Raw genomic sequence first — 15,589 nt, 5'->3', positions numbered from 1 at the left:
GGGGTGAGAGAAGACTCCAAACATCCCTCCACCCGCTCATTGTAGTGTTGATGCATGTGTGTTTCTAAGGTGCATTTAAAACCCAGGAGGGCATGAAGCCTACCTGCCAGAGAGCAGCAGGTAAGCGCATGGTCCCTCCTGCTAGCCCTCAATGTCTACGTGTATTTAAAATTGAGAGGTGGGGCAACGACGCCAGGGGTGGGGTGGTACACCCTGATGGTACTTTGGATTCCGTGTATCGTGCCCACCCCCAAGATCCTATATGTATGTGTATGAGAGTGTGAATAATGTGAATGTCTAAGTTGTGGGATAAAATTGAGGCAGAGGCAGCACAGAAGGGGGGGGGGGGGGGGGGGGGGGGGGGGGGGGGGGGGGGGGGGGGGGGGGGGGGGGGTAGCCTCCTCTGCACCAGAGTGACATACCCCTACCTCAAGTTCCTGCAATGTGTGGGTGGTTGTGGTGGAGCCGGGAAGAGGGAGGCAGCTGGAGATGGGGAGGGAAGGAAGGGAGGGGCAAGTGACCCCTCCTGGGGCCCAGCTCCCCGCTGACCCCAGTAGTGTTGTGCCTCTTCTTAAACCGTTTAGAGGCCGATCTGAGCGGGCACGCGGTCTATTTTTCGTAACTATTTTTAAATCCGGTAGCACTGCAACCACGTAAGCTAGCACATAATTTTTGTGCATATGAAAACCGGAGGAGTTGGTACTTACATCTTATGCCATCAGCTTGTCTAGGCAGTGTTGGGGGAGTAACGGAATACATGTACCGCCGTTACGTATTTAAAATACAAAATATGAGTAACTGTATTCCGTTACAGTTTAAAAAGGTGGTATTCAGAATACAGTTACTTTGTTGAAATAAATGGATTACAACTGCGGTACTTTCCTGTTTCATTTTGTCGTGGGTCAGGACTGTTTGGTGTTTTGTTTGACAGCTACGTTCTGTTGTTCCAGGCGGCAGCGTTACGGTTGCCATGGTTACAGGGCGACGCTCTCTTTCTCTCTCTGCGACTGCGTGTTTCCTGGGTGAGAGAGCGCCTTTTCGTTGTTGTTGTTGTGCTAAGATAACAGACAGAATGCCTACAAGCATAGCTCTAAAGAATGTAGCATCATGGGCAGTGTAGTCCGTGTTGCAGGGAGAATAGACTGCCATACACGTTATGTGTCTGTGAGCGCGAGGAGGGAGAAAAAGGGGAGTGGAAAGGTACGAGTTGTCATCGAGCAAAAACGGGAGCTGGAAGCCTGTAAATATAATAATAACCACTTCAGCCAAGAAGAATGCCTGACGAGCCCAGTTGTAAGTAGCTATTAAGACTCGACTGTACACCGTGTTGTGTTTTCCTCCGAACAATAAGTTCCGTTGGAGCAGCCTTTCAACGCCTCTCTTGTCAAGAAAAGTTGACCCACACAACAAAGTAAAGCTATTTTTCGGCTACGAGCCGACAGGGACCCGCGCCGTATTAGTCAGAGGTCCCTTTACTACAGTTCGGAGTCGCGGACCTTCAGTAATAGTAATAAATCACACAGCAATAGTACATTCACGTTGTTGTAAAAAGCAATGATAATATATTAGTAATCCAAAGTATTCAGAATACGTTACTGTCATTGAGTAACGTAACGGAATACGTTACAGAATACATTTTGGGGCATGTATTCTGTATTCTGTAATGGAATACATTTTAAAAGTAACCTTCCCAACACTGGTCCTAGGTCACGGTTTCCTTCCACACAAAGCTTTGCAAAAGCTGCATAAAAAGCGCTTGCAGGAACAAAAACATAATATTCCAGAAACACGCTTTGCCGATCCGATCAGCTGTTCATAACACTTCCTACGTTGGAATAGATGTCAGCGCGAACTTTTGCATTTCCGCCATTACCTGCCCGAAACCGGAAGTGACGTCATTTTCGCGGAAATGTAGTCTTTTTACCATCAGGGCCTCAGGGCCTATACTGGTCTTTTTAAAAGTTATCTTTGACTTTATGACTTTCTGTGTCGTTTCTGGGATGCTTAGGACTCATATTGCACTGCTGGAAATAGTTTATTTTGATGCATATGCTGCTTTTTTGCAAATTTGCAGTATAATATTTATTTTCGTTTTTCCTGCAGTGTATAAAAATTGGTGTATTTCAAAAATAAAACTATGAAGACACTCAAAATAAATTTCCTGTGGTGGGAAACTATTTTGTGCAACTTTTTTGTATTTACAGTTTTGAGGGATAAGCCTCTAAATTTCTCTAACTACAAATATATGTTAAAAAAGCAAAAACGATTTTCAATTTTTTTGTAGTTTATTGCACTTTTTTGCAATTTATGTAATTACTATGCACTTAATGAATACATATTATTAAAATCTGGGCTATAATGGTTGTATTGATGTATAGCAACTTGAAATGCTCCCAAAAATGGCTCCAAAGCATGTAAAAATATAATATAAGCTCTGGCGGACTTGGTTCTATGGTAGGTCTTAAAGGGTTAATGACGGTATCTTAACTAACAACCCCAAGTACCAGATTCAACTTGTAATTGGCTAAAAATAACTTAGCCTACTGGTGAGAGGGACATTGTTAGCTTTCCATAGTCCGACACTTCAAAAGCTCCAGGAGCTGTCTGCTCAGCACAGCATCAGCACCACAGAGATACACGGATACATCCGTAGACTCGAGACACAATGCATTTTTGGGACCCACAGCTGTGTGTGGACCAAATGTTTTATTTTCTGATCAAACCAGAAATCTTTAATGAGCTGCTAGATTTGTCTTGCATTAACTGGCTGAGTTAATACAACATCGAAGCAGCTGGAATCCACAGCTGTGTGTGTTCATGGCGCTTGCATTTTCACCTGCTGGACATCACTACCTGACAAGTTTAACTGTCTTCAGAACATTGCAGAGGCCTTACTGACAGTATTTGGCTCTACATATCTGTGTGAGCAGATTTTCTCTCATATGAGTGTCCTCAGGTAGCCGTTATGGAGTTCTTGTTATGGATAAAAAGTGTCTTTTTTTGTTTCAAAATAGCTCATAACTATTCACTGATAGCTGCCAACATCTGTGAACAAATATAATTCTATAAAGTGGTTCTATATAATGTGTAACTGTTAATATAGAGCGTTATTAAATTTATTGCTAATGCAATCATATGGCACACTGACCTCTGAGGAAATTTTAAATGGCACTCGCCATCAGAAAGGTTGCCTACCCTTGGCGTATCCAGTAAACTCCTCCTCCTTTACAACCAGGTAGACATGGAAGCAGTGATGTTTTACTTTTGTAAAATAGTAAAAAGAGTGTTGTCACATTACCGTTCAGTTTGTGGGTTACAACAGAAAATTATACATTACATTATTGTTTTCATGTGTTATGTGGTATTATTTCCACAAACTGAGGACATTTTGACTGACTCATAATTATTTGTATTCTCCCTGTAACTTTGCTGTACAAACAGCTAAAACCTCCAAAATTTCAAGAGTAATAAGTTATTATAAGAACTGTTTTTGAACTAAAAATCAAGAATGTGGGATACTATTTGTCCGTGATTTGGACAGGCTGCTCCTGAAGCAGAGGTAACATTCTGTCGGGATAACTACTGCATGTTTATGTTGTTGTAGTTTCCCTTTGTCTTTTGTCACATCCTCCATGATGCTGTGTGTCTCTCTCGTGTCATCTCTGTGTTGCTGAGTAATTTCATTTCGAGTTCTGATGTTCTATAGTTTGCATTTTATTCAAGTTTTCCCTAGAGTTCCAGTAAGAAAGCTGGGATTAGATTTTAGATCTGCATTTCAGTCCTTCACTTGGGTCCACACTCTGCCTGCAAGGTAAATTACTAGCCCTAGCTAACTAGTGCTGCTCTGGCATAATAGTTTTGCCAGCTAACAACCAAAAATTAATCTCTGAAAGACTGTGACCTTTATATTGTGGAAGCTTCCATTTCAGCAAATGTGGAAGTGGATGGGGCAAGAATAGATACATCTTACTTTGACAACAAACAATATGAAAGATAATTATATTCATTCATACTGTCTGTTGGCATATCTAGTTTATAGTCATATGATCCCTGCAAGGAAATTAGTGTTTTCGTCACTCATCCAAGTGAAGAAGTCACTCATCCAAGTGACTTCTTCAGTTGGATGAGTGACGAAACGTTTATCCCACAAAACGCTACTTCCAGATGAACAGAATCAACTTTTTGGACACAAGATTGTTAGTTAGTAATTTAGAAATGAATATTGTCTGTATGGACTGCAATAAAGTTAGGCACACCGGTGCGCCTATGGCAAAAGTTAGTCTAGAGCCCTGGTTTTTATTACAGTATTGCTGTGCAATAGGCTCTGCTGCCAGAAGATGGAGTTCTTCTCTACCAAATAAACCAGAATCTCTGGGAAGCTCTCCATCACAGCTCATAGATTTTTATCATGACAAAGTGGAATGTAATGTCAACAATGTCTGTGGTTTTCACATTGACTTCAGACAATATTGATTGCTCTGAAAAGCCTGTGTATCCTAGATACTAAACACGCGCTAGAGTGGGCCCTGATTCTGTATCTTCTGTATGGTACATATCAACAACTCTAAGTGTTTTGTTTTGTGTGGAAGGGGCTAGTTTCTGTCAAATAAATGTAGTAGATTTTGTTTTCACTTGATTGTATTAATAAAAATATAAGACTCAGCCCAAACATCACTACCAGTTCTAACCAGAACATAATCACATTTCCTGACCTCAAACATAACTTAATGGTAGATTTTGCCAGTTTACTCATTTTTGATGGTAGCCAAATGCAGGTAAAGAACAACAACCAGATAATTCGTAAAAAAACAAAACAAACAAACAACAACAACAACAAAAAAAAACAACGTAAAAACACATGCACATACATACATACATATATCCCTGGATATATACATGCACATATAAAAATCATTATGAATTGTTAATCATGTTAATAGCAGTTGAGATTAATTATTTTGTGAAAATGTGTGCAGGAACCATCTACTGTAGCGCCAGAGTTGGAATGAGTTGTGTTGCAGATTTGACAAACCATGCATAATGGTGTGGGCTTTACCACCTGCACTTTCATCTCCACTGGTTGAAACAGTATGTGAAACGCATTATCAGGTGTCACTCTCCAACAGCAGCACAGCTTTTTGGTTATAGAAACATTCAGCTCCAAGGAGCTTTCATTTATGAGAGTGATGAGTAAATCTACTTGCTGATGATATGCTGCCAGGCTATTAGCGTCAGTCAGATGACCATGTCGTCTGCATATTTCAGAAGTGTCATATTGTTGAGATTACAGGTTATATTATTTATGTAAGAGAGAATAAAATGGAGATACAACACCCTGGGTTTACAACACTGTTTGAGGATTTTTCCTGTAAGAAATATCTGATCCATTTAACCAATAGACAAGAGTTTATCTATTATTTTGTGAGACAGTTAAGCTGGAGTGGGCCTGTAAGTGCCATGGGTCATAGTTTTTGTGATTTATGGTCTCGGTATGATGGTGGATTCCTTTCATGCATGTGGGACAAAGCCAGAAGTAGCTAGAATAGTTGGGTCATGACACCTTCAAGTGGGTTTATCCAAGAAAGTATGCAGACCAGTTTACTGGCCTCTGCTTTCTGCTCATCATGGTGTCGAGTCCTTACCAGTCCTCCCTCACATTCCCGGTTGTAAACTTTTCCTCCATTTTGTTCTTGTAGTGGATTTTGGCCAACTGCTTTCCTAGCTCATTTAATTTTGTGAATCACCACTTAAAAAATGCCCATATTTTTTTTATTTCAGATACATCTTCAGGTCTTTTGAGACCCAAGGCCTGTCATTTTGGTACAACCTGCTTAGATAAATAAAAGAATCAGTACAAAATATCAGGTGAGAAGAAACTGAGTCAGTTAGCAGGTTAAGATCAGAATCATTGTTTTTGAAAAACACATTCCAGTCAGTCAGTTCTTAGTTTCTCAACCAACTCATTGTCCCATATCTTGATGGTTTCTGTTTGGATTTGGTTTGTTTTGCATTTTTGTCTGAGGAAGTAAGAGAAGGAAGTAAGAGAATAATATTGTAGTCTGAGCAACCAAGGGGAGGGCAGGCTTTAGAGATACAAGCTCCAGGTACATTTCCATAACAGTGGTCCGCCTTTTGTTCAGTATTGTTCCAATACTAATATATCGAAATCAGGTCCAGGATCACACCAATATCCCAGTGATTGTGTGAAATAAGTTTATAATCCAAGATTGTTAAAGAATAATATTCTTGTCTTGCCAAAAAAAACCCACATCCAATAGGGCTTCTGTAATCAATGATCCATGTACCCAGAAGGATGACTTTATATCTTAGTGCAGGGCTGTCCAACCCCAGGCCTCAAGAGCCCATGTGCTGCAGGTTTTAGATGTGTCCATGATCCAAAACAGCTGGTTTAAATGGCTAAATTACCTCCTCAACATGTCTTGAAGTTCTCTAGAGGTCTGGTAATGAACAATAAAGTCATTTGATTCAGGTGCGTTGACCCAGGGTGATATCTAAAACCTGCAGGACACCAGGCCTGGAGCTGTACACCCCTGTCTTAGTGTCAGAATGTGAATACCTTTTGCACATTTGTGTAAAACAGCATTTACTTGACAAATTAACAGGAAAAACCTAATTCACTAGCTGAAGATGCTTCCATAGAGTATATGATGAATCACTTATAAGCATGTATTTTGGATCTTCACCTAATCACAACTATATGAGATTATAGAACAATATATTAAGGCTCTCCATTAGCATAATTTAAATAAATAAATAAATAAATAAATAATAATAATAATAATAATAATAATAATAATAATAATAAAAAGACAGACACAGCTGACATGTTTGGGATTAGAAATGATTATATTTGGAAAATAAGGCAAAGTGCCAAGCTATTAGCCAATCGGTAAACTGCATTACACAGACCCAGATATTTGCTAATAAGTCCTTATATGAAAATAAAACTCTAGAATTTAAAGCCTGAGAACAGATTTCTTGAATGATTTAGAACAATTAACTTCATTACAAACCAAATAGTTTCATATGTAACTGGGAAAAAAGTGTCATAAACTTAGTGACATTAATTAGCTGAGGTCCAGCTTAACAGACAAACAGGACATTTAGCAGCTTAATCCATGCATAAAATTCTAACACTGCTCTCCTAAAAAAGCCTGACTTTTACGTTTTGACACAATATAAACATTTTAATGGCTCAATTTTTTTTTTTTTAAAAAAGCCCCATAAATATTAGCTATAGCTTTTTTACTTATTTAGAAACAGTCGCTAATTAAGTTGATTTATGTGCCAAAATTTGGGCATTTCTCTTTTTGCTGATTGACTCACTTTTATAGTCAGCCTCGAATAGCCATACAGTTTCCTGCAATGTTTGATGCTCTCATCTAGGTCACATTTTTTTGGTTTTATTTCAGTGGAAACTTTGGAAGAAGTCGTTTCAGGTTCCTTTGGATAAATACAAGAACTGTACTATTTGGGTTTTTAACAAAGTTGTTATCATTCTCAATCGGTCCCTTTTAAAAAAAAATGTGTGCTTAATTACAGTTGTTATGTGCAGGCAATGCATCACTGCCAGGAACAAGAAGTTGGATGAGGTCTTTGGACTTTGACAGCAGTCAGTTATTGCTCTGTGATCATACCTCTATTGACCCTTCTCAAGACAACATATTCATAAATCCTACTAACAAAATATTCCAAGAGAAGGTCATTCACTTGCTCCATAAACAACTGTGACACTAATCCAAACTGCAGGCAGAAAGTTAAAAATTAAACCATTGCTTTATAGAATTTGGTTGCTGAGGTGCAGCTCTGATGAACCATCAAAAATAATCCTTTATCACAGGAGACATTGTAATGATGATCAGGGGTGCTGTAAGGGGGAGAGAAGTGATGACGTTTCTAATGGGGGCCTAGAAAAAAAATAGAACAGGCAATTAGTCATTTTTTAAACAAAATTATTAACCTTTCACTATAAAATAATAGGTTTTCATACTTACATACTTATAAACTCATATACATATTTGTTTCCTAGTATTAGGTTTGTTTTGTCGACTTACTATCAGCTTTTTTCATGATTTAGTTTGCTCCATGATCACGCTCTCCTAGGATGTAGGATATATACACACACACATATATATAATGGCTTGCATATATCAGTCTTGTACAAAATTGATGTATTTATCTAAATAAAGGCAGAAAGTCTGCTTGAATGTCTGTGTAGACTTCGATTTTGGGGTTGGCATGGTTTGGCAATAATAAAGTGGTAAAAACTCCAATCCAGCCAAAAAGACAGCTTCGAAAAACATGAAGGACCGTGTGAATTTTGGAATCTTAAAAATATATTTTAATAGGTTTTATAGCTTATCCTACTGAGAAAGACCTCATGGCTCGTGGCAGTTCGTCTTGTAATCGGAAGGTTGCCAGTTCGAGCCCTGGCTCGGAAAGTCTCGGTCGTTGTGTCCTTGGGCAAAGACACTTCACCTGTTGCCTACTGGTGGTGGTCAGAGGGCCCGGTGGCACCAGTATTGGCAGCCTCACCTCTGTCACTGCACCCCAGGGCAGCTGTGGCTACAATGTAGCTGGCCATCACCAGTGTGTGGCTGTGTGTGTGAATGACTGAATGTAGTGTAAAGTGCTTTGGGATAATTAGGGACTAAGTAAAGCGCTATACAAATACAGGCCATTTACCATTTACCATTTACCCAGGGCAGTTCATATTACACTTATGTAGTTGATAGAACAGAATAATTGATAGAATAAGAGGTAAATGACAGAAAAAGTTTCCTGCTTTTTCACTAATATATACTATATACATTTCTGTGTGTGTGTGGGAAGTGTGTTGTCCACAATGTGTTCCCAGTAAAAAAAGAAGAAAAAACATTTTGTTTGAATTAACAAAAACTGCATGTGGCCCACGACATAAAAATGAGTTTGACATCCCTACTCTAACCTGACTTGTTATCATTTTATATTGGCAATAAGACAAAGTCATTTTTGCTTTATAGATTTTTTTTTGTCATAGCAAATCTCATTTCTTAACACCAAAGTACCAGTCACTATGGGAAAACAGTACTTTATTGTTTAATAATGCACTGGGTGTTAAGTGTCCACCCCCAGCCCCTTGACCCACCTTTGTGATAAGGAAACACTTTCAGTGTCAGTTCATATTTTTTCTGGACCAGGGGCGGATCTACTGTGATTGCATTGGGTGGCATCGAAGTTTTGTCAGTAGCAACCAACAGTGCAGTTTTCTGACATTTTGCTTAAATTTATGAATGTAACAATTGTATATCTAACTGACCACCTCATGTTGTGCAGTTTTCTGGATTTTATACTTGGGCTACATATTTATTTATTATATAGGCTATAGAGTACTTCAAAATAAAGATCAACCTTTTTTTTTAATGTAACTAAAATGTTTTATTGGGCCAGAGCCAAAAGAAGTCAAGAGGATGTTAATATGAAATGTGTGTATACTTGCTGCATTTGATGTATTTTTAACCACATATAGTTCACATTACAGAAAGTAACACCTGTTATACTTGTAAAGAAATGGCTTTGATTTTGCTACCCCGTGTGATTTCCATGCCACCCTAAGAAAATGTCTCTAGATGCTCCCCTGTTTAGCACTTGTAATTCAGTTAAAAAATGATAAGTTGTTTGATATACTACTATAATAATAATAACAATAATAATAATAATAATTCTTATTCTTATTATTCTTATTATTAGTATGAATTTTGGTTAAAACTATTTTTTTTGTTTTGCATTGGTGCCCATGGTGACAGTGATGTTGTGTAAAACTATAACAATTCAAATGTGTTCAAGGTTAACTTGGCAATAATGTAATTTCATGGGTGGTGCTGCGATGATAGCTCTCATTAAACTTTAAAACTTTAGAATCTTCTGTTCAAGTCTTTTCAAGTCTTTCAGTCTTGTATAATTTTAGTTGTTTAGTAATTTACACCGACTGTTATCTCACATCATATGACATCTAGAAATCAAAGGTCACTTTAGCCTTCTCGCCACTGTTTTATGACCCATCTAGTTTCCAGGACACCTTATAAGTGTGATGAACCATAATCTTTAGTTATATAGCCCTTAGTTTAAAAATAACTATCAAATCTATCTCTAAATAGGGTATAACCATAGGAAAATACACCATTTTCTACAAAAATATAAGAATATTGGGTCAACTTTTTCCAGGAAGTCTTCTTTCTCTGCTTCACTTTGTTTGGTTTTAACTAACAAGCAATGAGGAAGAGCAAAGGGTAATTTTAATATTGTTTTTGATGATCCAATAATATGCCATCCAGAAGTCAAAAGTTTGAAATAGTAACTCAAAGCTATAATTTAGCTCTGCCAGGAAATGTTCTTTCTTTTTTCAGTAGTAAAAACAACCACATGTTTTATTTTGCTAGGCTCACAACTAAAAATAAAAAAAAAATAAGAAAACTTAAAAACAATAACAGATTGGCTGTTTTGAAGACCAAGAAGAACATTTCTCTCTGCACTCTCTTGGCATTCATAGGTCAATATTTTGGGTCACAATCTCAAAAATGTGACATTTTGACTAAGCTCTACCTGGAAATTTATTTATGTCAATGTTGGAAATGGCTTCCATAGTTTCATATGTTAGGATTAAATTTCAACAGTGGAAAATGGTCACCACAATTATAAGTACAAGCAAAAAAATATATTTGAATTTTTAAAATCTGTTATACTATTATAGCACCTGATTTAACCATAAAAGTGATTTATCTTCACTGTTTATGGGATTAGTTTTGATATATGATGTAAATTAGGCATAACCATAGAAAATAAAAGGTTTGGGGCAACTTTTCATGAAAGTCTTGTTTCTCTTCTTCACTTTGTTTGGTTTTAACTGCCAATCGATCCTGATGGTTCACAGTAATTTTAATGTTGTTTTTGCACAACCTAACAGAATCCTTTTTCTCTGCACTTCATAGAGCTCATGTGGTAAAGTAATAGCGTGTGAATTGTATGGTTGTAATCAGCACCACGCTGTTCTGGACTGGCCTTTAAAATATCCACTAGATAACCAAGCTGGCAAAAAAAGTCATGGAAAATTGATAGGTGGACGAAAGGCTTGAAAAGTGGGCTTCCTGGCCTGGGCGTGACCTGCACTTAGCACACTGCCTAAATGAGGAGTGGCTACTCATTAAAACCGCCAGTGGAGGAGTATTATCAGTTTTAAACCCAAAGATTTAGAGAACTACAGACGTGGCCGCTTCTAACCTTCATTGACTTTTTTTTCCTGTGATGTTTTTAATTTTTTCAATGGCTCAAAAATTCATCCTCCTGTTTGTCCTTTGGCTAGTTGTAGCCATTTTCAGTAAGTAGCCTGATTTTATTGGATCAACCTTTAAAATCCTCATTTTTTTTTCAGTTTAATAGTGATGATGATGATAGAGTAACACGGTAGAGCACATATTAACAAATGAAAACATCAGATAAACGTAAGAGGTGAAATATTCATTTTAATATTGTTGTTTTTTAATTTCATTAGGTTTTCATTTTAATTGAGTCTAAACTGTTATGTACACAGGTGGGGCCTAATAGGCTTTATATAAATAGTAGATAAATAGATTATTTTTTTTAAGAATTTGCAGTCATTCCTGATCCAGATTACGGCTGTAACAGCGAAATTGAGAGATACCCATGGTGTAAGACTGCCTGGATTAATGTTCTCTAATCAAAATATCTCAAATTAGCTTGAATATGAGAATATTATTTTCATGATTAACAGTTACTAGTTCCTTTCCCCTTTGTTTTGCTTCTATACAAATTCTATACACTTGCCCGGGACTCATATGTTTGTAATAATTGTGTAACTTGAACAGCTTTCTTTTGCAGCCATTGTGTATCTGGGCTGGTTTAGTACATACATAAGTAAATTTGACCAGTGTGTCCGTGTCAACAGTCCCACAATATTTCATTTTATTATTTTATGACCCTGTTGTTGTACCACATCCTTTTGGCATGGAACAATAAAGGAAGTCTCTTTGTTCACTTCAGACCCTGCAAACTGTTTAATGCTTTACATGTCTGAAACCTAAATGATGGTTGAGTGAACTTTATGTTCTCCATGCAGAATCTGTGTCACTGCTGGTGCTCTCTTACTGAGACTGAGAAATAATCCAATTTAACTCTGTGTTTCCTAATTAAAAATAAAATCAGTAAATAATTAATGTATCTTCATGTTTTAGTTAGAGTTATTTATGTATTATCCATATAAATGTGAAATAGCATTTTTATCAGAAAAAAACATTTTCAGTGAGTTTGACACTGACACCCCCACAAACTACTTCTCCTTTTTCTCCTGCGTTTCATGCCTGCTCATATACTGTATGATCCTGCTTTAATAACTTTGATTGATTTTTTTCTGGCTTGCTTCCTGGGTATAAAATTTCAAAGTTATGAACAAAGGTTATCATGTACTAACTACTGCATTTAAACACACCTCTTAGCAACTTCAGCAAGAGCAACAGGCAATTCAACTATTGCAACAACAGGCATTTCAACTACTGCAACAACAGGCGATTCAAATACTGCAACAACAGGCGATTCAACTACTGCAACAACAGACGTTTCAAATACTGCAACAACAGGCGATTCAACTACTGCAACAACAGGCGATTCAACTACTGCAACAACAGGCGATTCAACTACTGCAACAACAGACGTTTCAACTACTGCAACAACAGACGTTTCAACTACTGCAACAACAGACGTTTCAACTACTGCAACAACAGATGTTTCAACTACTGCAGTAACAGGCGATTCAACTACTGCAACAACAGGCGATTCAACTACTGCAACAACAGACGTTTCAACTACTGCAGCAACAGACATTTCAACTACTGCAACAACAGACGTTTCAACTACTGTAACAACAGACGTTTCAACTACTGCAACAACAGACGTTTCAACTACTGCAACAACAGGCGATTCAACTACTGCAGTAACAGGCGATTCAACTACTGCAACAACAGACGTTTCAACTACTGCAGCAACAGACATTTCAACTACTGCAACAACAGGCGATTCAACTACTGCAGCAACAGGCGATTCAACTACTGCAACACCAACTACTCAATTTAAAGGTAATTCAATTGCTCTGGATCCAAATGTTCACAGGTTATACTGCTTATTATAGTGTTTCAATTTGTTGGTGTGTGCACGCACTTGTTTGTTTCTCACTTTAAAGATCCCTGCAATTCAAATCCCTGTAGCACTGGAAGCACATGTGAGGTCCGTTATAACGACACATATGTATGCTTGTGCCTGGCTGGTGATTTCTACAACAATGTTTCAAAGAGTTGTGAACGTTGTAAGTATTTGTTTGTGTGCCGCTATGAAGTTTTAAGTTTATGTGACAAGTGACATAATGAAGATTATATAGTAACATATAATGTTATTTTCTTGATTCAGCCAAAGTTTTCCCTGGAAAACTTCAACTAAATAAAGATTTTAATGACAAAATGAGAAACCCCACATCAAAGGAATTTAAAGAAACTGCAGATATAATTATTGCTGAGGTAAGTAATCATGTAGTACTCTCTATCAATAAATGTATCTTTATGGACATTTTTTTTGAAATTGCACTTGACATTACAAGCTAAATTTAAGCTAAAATTGAAAACAATTATATCTTACTCATCTTGACCAAAACATATTTTCCTTTGAAAACACAGCTTGATAACGTTTATAATGGGAAGGATGGTTACTCTGGATCTATAGTGCTGAAACTCCTGTAAGTCTCAGACTGACAACAACTTTTACCGTACCATTTTTCAGCCTATTTTACATCACAGAACACTATGTTATTATCCTGAGTAAAATACAGGATGCAATTATCACTAAATGTGATTTTTCCTTTACAGGCCAAGAACCACTTCTAGGTCAAGGAATACGGCTTTGAAGGTCGATGCATTAGTAGACATCACCTTCAAAGCCAGTTCTGAGATCAAAGTAGCTGAAGTTGAGGAAACACTAAAAGAGTGTCCGGACATGAAGTGTACCGTGATTGGGAAGACCTTTGAGAGTAAGTTTATTACCTGTATTCTAGTGTGTTATGTTTTTTATCGATAGAATTTCTAGAACAAGACTCACTGTAGATAGATTTATTTTCAAAAAGAATACAATTGACAAGATGTGTTTCAGAATCTTAAATGAACTCTTTCACCCATCTGTTCAAAGATGATTTACTGTAATAACAATATAATGGATGTCACAATCAGGACAGCTGTTGCCATTACATATATTCTAAGGTCTTTGCATTATAATTCAGTGATTATGATGTCCTGATGATAATATTTCTAAACTGAAGTCATGCTGTTAATTTCATTCAAGGTGTTTGCATGGATTATTAGTGATTCAATTTATTTCTTGTTGTACATGTTATGAAACAGTCTTTGAGTACTGAGACTTTTTTCTCTCCTTCATTTAAAGCTAAGGAACCTGTGTGATAAACTCCCTGTGATGAAAAAAAATACAAATGCACATCAGCGATGGAACTTTTCAACTGTACTTTAAAGAGGCTACAAGAAAACAGACTACAGTACTAGAATGTGCTTGGTAAGATGATTACCTGAGCAAAGTAAGTGGTGTGGGTGTCTGTGTGTGTCTTATGTAAGCAAACGACAAAGTGTTTCAATTTTTCTTTTACAGCTTGTCCCTTGGGGAAAAATTGAAGATAATGAGTGTGTGAAGTAAGTACTCCTTCCCTCCTGTATTTCTTCTATTGTTATAAAGCTTGCGTTAAAAGAAATCCTAGAATCAACCTTCTTCTTGTCTTGCAGATGCTCATTTGGTTATTCTGGTTTTAAACTGCTCAGAAAGTGAGTATACTGCATGTTTTTAAAAAGTGAAAGCAGAAACATGCTTACTTAATGACAATTATTTAAAGAAAAACCTCACAAGATTAATGACAACATGTGATACAATAGATAGAAAGGTTATTCAAAAGCTGGAAAATTTAATAAAAGTTTTAAATAACCTGCCTTGATGTCCTCTTCATTGTGTTTTATTAGACTGGCAGCTCATTCTGGTAATCGTGGGCTCTGTGCTTGGAGGACTGCTGCTCATAGCCCTCATCCTTCTACCAGTAGCTACCCAGTAAGTTTCTTAGCAATTCATTTGCCCCATAAATGTGAGAAAGTGTTTTCTCGCTTGATTTAGGCTTTATTTTAGATGCAAATGCAGTTAAATCAAGAGAATTTGTTCATGTCTGACAGACTCAATAGTGAATTACGATATTTCTGCTGTGATTTCAGAAAATCAAACAAAATCTCCAAGAAGAGCAAAAGGTGCAGAAATGGAAAAACCCTACACTAACCTGAGTTCTGCCTCACAACCGATGGCTAAGCAACAAGTTTGGGCCACAGCCAGGGGAGTCTCATTTAACAGGTCAGCCAATGGCCATTCAGGTTTTCAGAATGGTGGGGTGCTGTGTTCCCACGAGCTGCCACCACCACCAACAGCTGGGATAACAGGACCAACCTGGAGATGAAACCAAGCAATGGCCGACAAAACGTTGGACATATGA

The 15,589-nt window shown here is 37.4% G+C and overlaps 1 long non-coding RNA gene across 1 annotated transcript; it reads left to right on the top strand.

Moving 5' to 3' along the window:
• Positions 1-12,553: 12,553 nt before the first annotated feature.
• On the top strand, positions 12,554-14,085 carry LOC120733355. Its single transcript, XR_005695806.1, has 5 exons — positions 12,554-13,145; positions 13,250-13,372; positions 13,474-13,580; positions 13,737-13,795; positions 13,926-14,085. It is a non-coding gene; the product is annotated as an uncharacterized LOC120733355 (long non-coding RNA).
• The last annotated feature ends 1,504 nt before the right edge of the window (positions 14,086-15,589 follow it).

Source organism: Simochromis diagramma, unplaced genomic scaffold (genome assembly GCF_900408965.1).
Source record: "Simochromis diagramma unplaced genomic scaffold, fSimDia1.1 OVJJ01000013.1, whole genome shotgun sequence".
Taxonomy (NCBI): Eukaryota; Metazoa; Chordata; class Actinopteri; order Cichliformes; family Cichlidae; genus Simochromis; species Simochromis diagramma.
The sequence above is the reverse complement of the archived record's forward strand: the minus strand, read 5'-3'. Positions and strand labels throughout refer to the sequence as shown.